This window comes from Macaca thibetana, chromosome 2 (genome assembly GCF_024542745.1).
Source record: "Macaca thibetana thibetana isolate TM-01 chromosome 2, ASM2454274v1, whole genome shotgun sequence".
NCBI classification, from domain to species: domain Eukaryota; kingdom Metazoa; phylum Chordata; class Mammalia; order Primates; family Cercopithecidae; genus Macaca; species Macaca thibetana.
The window spans coordinates 1,237,858-1,245,506 of NC_065579.1; the positions used below are offsets into that span (position 1 = coordinate 1,237,858).

General features: G+C 57.1%; 1 pseudogene; it reads right to left on the minus strand.

The window, feature by feature from the left end:
* Positions 1–1,680: 1,680 nt before the first annotated feature.
* Positions 1,681–5,238, minus strand: LOC126947847 (RAF proto-oncogene serine/threonine-protein kinase-like; annotated as a pseudogene).
* Between the last annotated feature and the right edge of the window lie 2,411 nt (positions 5,239–7,649).

The window sequence follows — 7,649 nt, forward strand, 5'->3', positions numbered from 1 at the left end:
TGCCCAGGCTGCAGTGCAGTGGTATGACCACGGCTCCCTGCGGCCTCCATCTCCCAGACTCAAGTGATCCTCCAGCCTCAGCCTCCTGAGTAGCTGGGACTACAGACATGTTCCAAGATGCTGGTTAATTTTTATTTTAAATGGAGATGGGGTCTTGCTATCTTGCCCAGGCTGGTCTCAAACTCCTGGACTCCAGCGATTCCCCAACCTCAGCTTCCCAAAGTGCTGGGATTGCAGGCGTGAGCCCCACACCCGCAGCATTGCTAGCTTTGAAAATGAAGACGGGAGCAACAAGCCAAGGGATGCAGGTGACTGACTGCCTGTAATTAGCGCAGTGGGTCACGCCTGACTGCCTGTAATTAGCGCAGTGGGTCATGCCTGACTGCCTGTTCTCCCTGTCCTCTGCGGCCCTCTTGGCTTCTGTATCACCGTCATGCGTAGCAGGGCCACGCTTGCTGAACTGAACCAAAGCAAGAAGAGGAGGGAAGGGCTGTAAGAAGCGTCCATCATGAGGCTCTGTGTCCTCACCTCCCAGGCCTGGCCTTGCCTCGCCTCACCTGGGGCAGCAGCTTGACATGTGGGTTTTCAGGACTAAGCCTGAAGATCAGCCAGAGGGAAGCTCCTCACCCCTCTGACCCAGCCTTTCCTTCCCCGAGGCTTTGTGGCCACAGTCCTGGAAGACGGAGACGGGCTTTGTGGCCACAGTCCTGGAAGACGGAGACGGGCTTTGTGGCCACAGTCCTGGAAGACGGAGACGGGCTTTGTGGCCACAGTCCTGGAAGACGGAGACGCACTTTGGACTAGCCTCCAGGAGTCAGGCCCTTCACTTCTTTCTTTCTTTTTTTTCCACCTAAATTTATTTTATTAAAATAACATAAAATTGAGGGACCATCAGATAACTGTATTTTGTCAGGTGCAATAAAAACAAAATTAAAACCCAAATCATCAAGAAAACTTGTATTCCTGGCTTCCCTGTATACACAAGATGTGACTAGAGAAACAAGGCTGGCCCTGCGGCCCCGCCCCATAGGGGCAGCTCCTGGAAGACAACGTTCAGCATGACGGAAGACTGCTCCCTGAGAGGGCCGAGACGGGGACTGGCTGACGGAAGACTGCTCCCTGAGAGGGCCGAGACGGGGACTGGCTGACGGAAGACTGCTCCCTGAGAGGGCCGAGACGGGGACTGGCTGGGGGCCTCGCCTGGAAAACCATCCCAATGCACTGGACACCTCAGAAGCTGTGAAAGGAGGACGCGTCCCCTAAGAAAAGTCCCATAGTACCAAAGCAGGCTCCTTCGGGCGGCCAGAGCCTCGGCAGCCCTGGGCTGTTTGGTGCCTTATGTGCAAAACGTCTGGCGCTGCACGACTCTCTGAAGAAAGTCTCGCCTGTGACATGCATTCCTCCAGAAGCTGATTTCCAAAATCCCATGTGTCTCCACATCAGGGCTGGGCTGCCCGCTACCTTACTTCCTCAAAATACTCATGGAGCCAACGGCTGGGCTGGGCCCCTGCGTTTTGTACCACCATCAACATCCACTTGCGCATCTAGAGAAGGCTGGGCCTTGAGCACGGGGGACGTGGGGAAGGAGCAGGACGCACCAGCACTGCAAATGGCTTCCTTCTCCCAGGGCCCAAAGGAATAGAAAAGAAGGCGCCATGAAGTTGAGGCCCTGTGAGCAGTCTAGAAGGTCCTTAGCAGCAGCTTCTCTGAAAACATGTGTTCTGCCTCCGGAGAAAGGGAGCAGAAGAGTGGTGCCTGCTGGCTTCTCTTCCTCCCCTGGCAGCCTGAGGGCAGGTGCAAAGTCAACCAGAAGACAGGCAGCCTCGGGGACGTGGTCAGCGTGCAGCATCGATATCCTCGGTGTGGGCTGCCCGGGGATGTGCTCAGCGTGCAGCATCGACATCCTCGGTGTGGGCTGCCCGGGGACGTGGTCAGCGTGCAGCATCGACATCCTCGGTGTGGGCTGCCCGGGGACGTGGTCAGCGTGCAGGCATCGACATCCTCGGTGTGGGCTGTCCGGGGACGTGGTCAACGTGCAGGCATCGACTCCTCGGTGTGGGCTGCCCGGGGACGTGGTCAGCGTGCAGCATCGACATCCTCGGTGTGGGCTGCCCGGGGACGTGGTCAACGTGCAGCATCGACCTCCTCGGTGTGGGCTGCCCGGGGACGTGGTCAGCGTGCAGGCATTGATATCCTCAGTGTGGGCTGCCTGGGGACGTGGTCAGCGTGCAGCATCGACATCCTCGGTGGGGCTGCCCGGGGACGTGGTCAACGTGCAGGCATCGACATCCTCGGTGTGGGCTGCCCGGGGACGTGGTCAGCGTGCAGCATCGACATCCTCGGTGTGGGCTGCCCGGGGACGTGGTCAGCGTGCAGCATCGACATCCTCGGTGTGGGCTGCCCGGGGACGTGGTCAGCGTGCAGGCATCGACATCCTCGGTGTGGGCTGCCCGGGGACGTGGTCAATGTGCAGACATTGATATCCTCAGTGTGGGCTGCCCGATGCAAGGGTGGCTCGGAAGCGCTCCGGCTGATCTTCAGTAGAGAGTGTTGGAGCAGCTCAATGGAAGACAGGATCTGGGGAAAAGAGGCCTCTCTTCCTTTACTTTCTTCACACAGTCAGTGACCAGCCTCTTCATCGCTTTGGGGCAGTTCTTACGTGGCTTACTAAGATCTGGGGAGGCATCCCTCAGCCCACCACGAAGATGATCTGATCTCAGTTGTTGGTGTGAGAGTGAGGAAGCTCCCCCGTCATCAGCTCATACGACACGATGCCATAGGAGTGGACATCCGACTGGAAACTGAATGGGTTGTTATCCTGCATTCGGGTCCCCCCTGGGACCATCCACAGGACAGAGCCAGCAGGTTGTTCAACCTGCTGAGAACCACCCCAGCGTGACTTTACTGTTGCCAAACCAAAATCTCCAGTTTTCACTGTTAGGCCTTCATGGGGAAATGTATTGTTGGATTTCATGTCTCTGTGGATGATGTTCTTTGCATGCAAATAGTCCATTCCCTGAGCCGTCTGCCGGGCAGTGTCCATTAGCTGGAACATCTGAAACTTGGTCTCCTGGACACGCAGGTGTTTGTAGAGGCTGCTGCCCTCGCACCACTGGGTCACAATTGCCAGGTTGTCCTTTGTCACGTACCCCATGAAAAGCAGAATGTTCACACGCCGTGTTTTGCGCAGAACAGCCACCTCATTCCTGAAGGCCTGGAATTGCTCTGGGGTTGAGTTGACAACCTTTAGGATCTTTACTGCAACGTCTCCGTGCATGTGCCCTTATAAACAGTTCCAAAAGAGCCTGACCCAGTCCGAGTGGACGGCATCACTTCACTGCCTTCTGTTTCCCAGTAAGAGCTTGAGTCTCTCTGTCCACGAGGCCTAATTTTGTTTTTCGCCTGGGTCCCGGATACTGGTGCCCGCTCTCTCTGTGCTGGCACGGGTGTTTCCGGCTGCGACCAGCCTGTTGGGCTCAGATTGTTGGGGCTACTGGACAGGGCTGAAGGTGAGGCTGACTCGCTGTGACTTCGAATTGCATCCTCAATCATCCTACTGTCCACAGGCAGGGTGGTGCTGACCATGTGGACGTTAGGTGTGGACGTCAACCCATGTGGACATTAGTGTGGACGTCAACCTCGGCCTCTGGGAGAGGGAACCTTCAGATGAGGGGCTGGAGGTGTTAAAGGTGAAGGCATGAGGTGTAGAATACCTGTGCTGAGAACTAACAGGCATCCTGGAAACAGACGCTCGCATATGACGCATAGTCAAAGAAGGTAGCGCTGGGACTCCACTATCACCAATAGTGGAATTTGGAAGCAATAGTTGTTGTCCGATATTACTCCAGTCCACACACATAGTAGGTACTTTGGTGCTACAGTGCTCATGAAATCTGTAGCCACAAGTCTGACACCGAAATCCATTGAGCAGGAATTTCTGACAGATGTCACAGAAGGTGAGCTTCAGGAACGTCGTCCGAGCACAGCTGTGTGTTGTCAGCGGAACACGATCCAGGAAATCTACTTGAAGTTCTTCTCCAATCAAAGAGGCAGCATCAGTATTCCAATCTAAGCTGCTTTTTGACCTTCGTGTTGGTGGAGAAGTCTGAACACTGCACAGCGCTCTGGTTGCAGGCCCCTCACCTCGAGGGCTTTCATAAGGCAGTCGTGCAAGCTCATTCCATTTCGCACATGGACCACTGTTCTTTCCTTGTTTGGCAAGAAAACACAGGTAGTGTTGCTTGCCTTAGAAGGATCTGTGCGTTTGCCATCATTTGATGCCCGGCGCTGATCCCGAACTGCTGAACCATGGCGGGAGAGATGCAGCTGGAGCCATCAAACACGGCATCTTTGAATCCAGAACCACGGCTGATCGTCTTCCAGGCTCCCTGTATGTGCTCCACTGATGCAGCTTAAACAATTCTTCACACTAGTCCTGTCCTCGGCGCGGGTGAGGCAGGGGAGGCGGTCACGTTCGGCGTCCCCAGCCCGGGGAACAGACCCCGAGCAGCCCCCGCGTCGGAGCACACGCCTCAGGGCGCGCGCCCCAAAGCCCGGGAGCCGACCCTTTTCGGGGCCCAAGGAAAGCAGCAGAAAACCCTCCCTGCCTCACAGCCGTTCTCCTCTTACTCCCCCCATCTAGGATGGCGGCCCAAGCGCCCGCGATTCTTTTTTCTCTTTGAGAGAGAATCTCACTATGTTACCCTGGCTGGCGTTGAACTCTGGGCTCAAGAGATCCTCCCACTCAGCCTCTTGAAGAGCTGGGGCAACAGGTGCCCACGACCACACCAGTTCCCACACCAGCTCCCACACCAGCATCCACATCAGCTCCCACCACACCAGCTCCCACACCAGCACCACAACAGCTCCCACACCAGCACCACACCAGCTCCCACCACACCAGCTCCCACACCAGCTCCCACACCAGCATCCACACCAGCATCACACACACCAGCTCCCACCACACCAGCTCCCACCACACCAGCTCCCAGCTCCCACACCAGCTCCCACCACACCAGCTCCCACACCACCACACCAGCTCCCACCACACCAGCTCCACACCAGCTCCCACACTCCCACACCAGCTCCCACACCAGCATCCACACCAGCATCACACCACACCAGCTCCCACCACACCAGCTCCCACCACACCAGCTCCCACACCAGCATCCACACCAGCTCCCACCACACCAGCTCCCACACCAGCTCCCACCACACCAGCTCCCACCACACCAGCATCACACCACACCGGCTCCCACCACACCAGCTCCCACCACACAGCTCCCACACCAGCACCACACCAGCTCCCACACCAGCTCCCACACCAGCATCCACACCAGTATCACACCAGCATCCACACCAGCTCCCACCACACCAGCTCCCACCACACCAGCTCCCACACCAGCTCCCACCACACCAGCTCCCACACCAGCATCACACACCAGCACCACACCAGCTCCCACACCAGCATCCACACCAGCATCACACCAGCATCCACACCAGCTCCCACCACACCAGCTCCCACACCAGCACCACACCAGCTCCCACACCAGCATCCACACCAGCATCACACCAGCATCCACACCAGCTCCCACCACACCAGCTCCCACACCAGCACCACACCAGCTCCCACACCAGCACCACACCACACCACTCCCACACCAGCTCCACACGAGCACCACAACAGCTCCACACACCAGCATCCACACCAGGTCCCACCACACCAGCTCCCACACCAGCATCACACCAGCATCACACCAGCTCCCACACCAGCATCACACCAGCTCCCACACCAGCATCCACACCAGCTCCCACCACACCAGCTCCCACACCAGCATCCACCACATCACACCAGCTCCCACACCAGCATCCACATCAGCTCCCACCACACCAGCTCCCACACCAGCACCACAACAGCTCCCACACCAGCACCACACCAGCTCCCACACCAGCACCACACCAGCTCCCACACCAGCTCCACACCAGCACCACAACAGCTCCCGCACCAGCATCACACCAGCTCCACACCAGCTCCCACACCAGCTCCCACACCAGCATCACACCAGCTCCCACACCAGCATCACACCAGCTCCCACACCAGCTCCACACCAGCTCCCACCACACCAGCTCCCACACCAGCATCACACCAGCTCCCACACCAGCTCCCACACCAGCTCCCACACCAGCATCCACACCAGCTCCCACCACACCAGCTCCCACACCAGCATCACACCAGCATCACACCAGCTCCCACACCAGCACCACACCAGCTCCCACACCAGCTCCACACGAGCACCACAACAGCTCCCACACCAGCATCACACCAGCTCCCACACCAGCTCCCACCAGCACCCACACCAGCTCCCACACCAGCATCACACCAGCTCCCACACCAGCTCACCAGCTCCACACCAGCTCCCACACCAGCTCCACACCAGCATCCACACCAGCTCCCACACCAGCTCCCACACCAGCATCACACCAGCATCACATCACACACAGCTCCCACACCACACCACACCAGCTCCCACACCAGCTCCACACCAGCACCACAACAGCTCCCACACCAGCACCACACCAGCTCCACACCAGCACCACAACAGCTCCCACACCAGCATCACACCAGCTCCCACACCAGCTCCCACACCAGCACCCACACCAGCTCCCACACCAGCTCCCACACCAGCATCACACCAGCTCCCACACCAGCATCACACCAGCATCACACCAGCACCCACACCAGCTCCATTGCTCTTCTTGAATGTACCTGGAATCCTAATCTGAACTGAGTGGTTGGCTGAATTTTCCTCTTTTTTTGCCTCTCTCCAGGCTGAGAGATGAGCCCTGATAAGGAGCAGATTGCTCAATTATAGAACATTTACAGCCTTGTGTTGTAGAGCTCCCAACACCAGCTCCCACACCAGCACCACACCAGCATCACACCAGCACCACACCAGCTCCCACACCAGCACCACACCAGCTCCCAAAGCCCCTTCCTGCTTATTTCATTTAGTTGCTGCCAGTCGGCAAGATGGATGCCATAATCATCATCTCCATGTCACAGCTGAGAAAACCAAGGCTCAGGGAGATCCGAGAAAACCAAGGCTCAGAGAGATCTGAGAAAATCAAGGCTCAGGGAGATCTATTTTCTGTTGTTGCTGTAACAACTTAACACAAATCGAGCATCTTAAAACCACACAAATGGGGTGGGCACAGTGGCTCATGCCTGTAGTCCCAGCACTTTGGGAGGCCGAGTCTGGTGGATCATTTGAGGTCAGGAGTTCAAGACCAGCCTGGCCAACCTGAAAAAACCCCTTCTTTACTAAAAATACAAAAATTAGCCGGGTGTGGTGGTGCGCACCTGTCGTGCAGTTACTCAGGAGGCTGAGGCAGGAAAATCGCTTGAACCCGGGAGGCGGAGGTTGCAGTGAGCTGAGATCGCACCACTGCACTCCAGCCTGGGCAACAAGAGCAAAACTCCATCTCAAAAACACAAAACAAAACAAAACCCCACAAATGTATTAGGTCACAGTTCTGTGATTGGGAGGTCCAGGCACAGCCTGGCTCACTGCTTTACAAAACCAAAATCAAGGTACAGGCCAGGCTGATCTGCCTCCAGTCCTGTGCAGGCTACTGGCGAAATTCAGTTG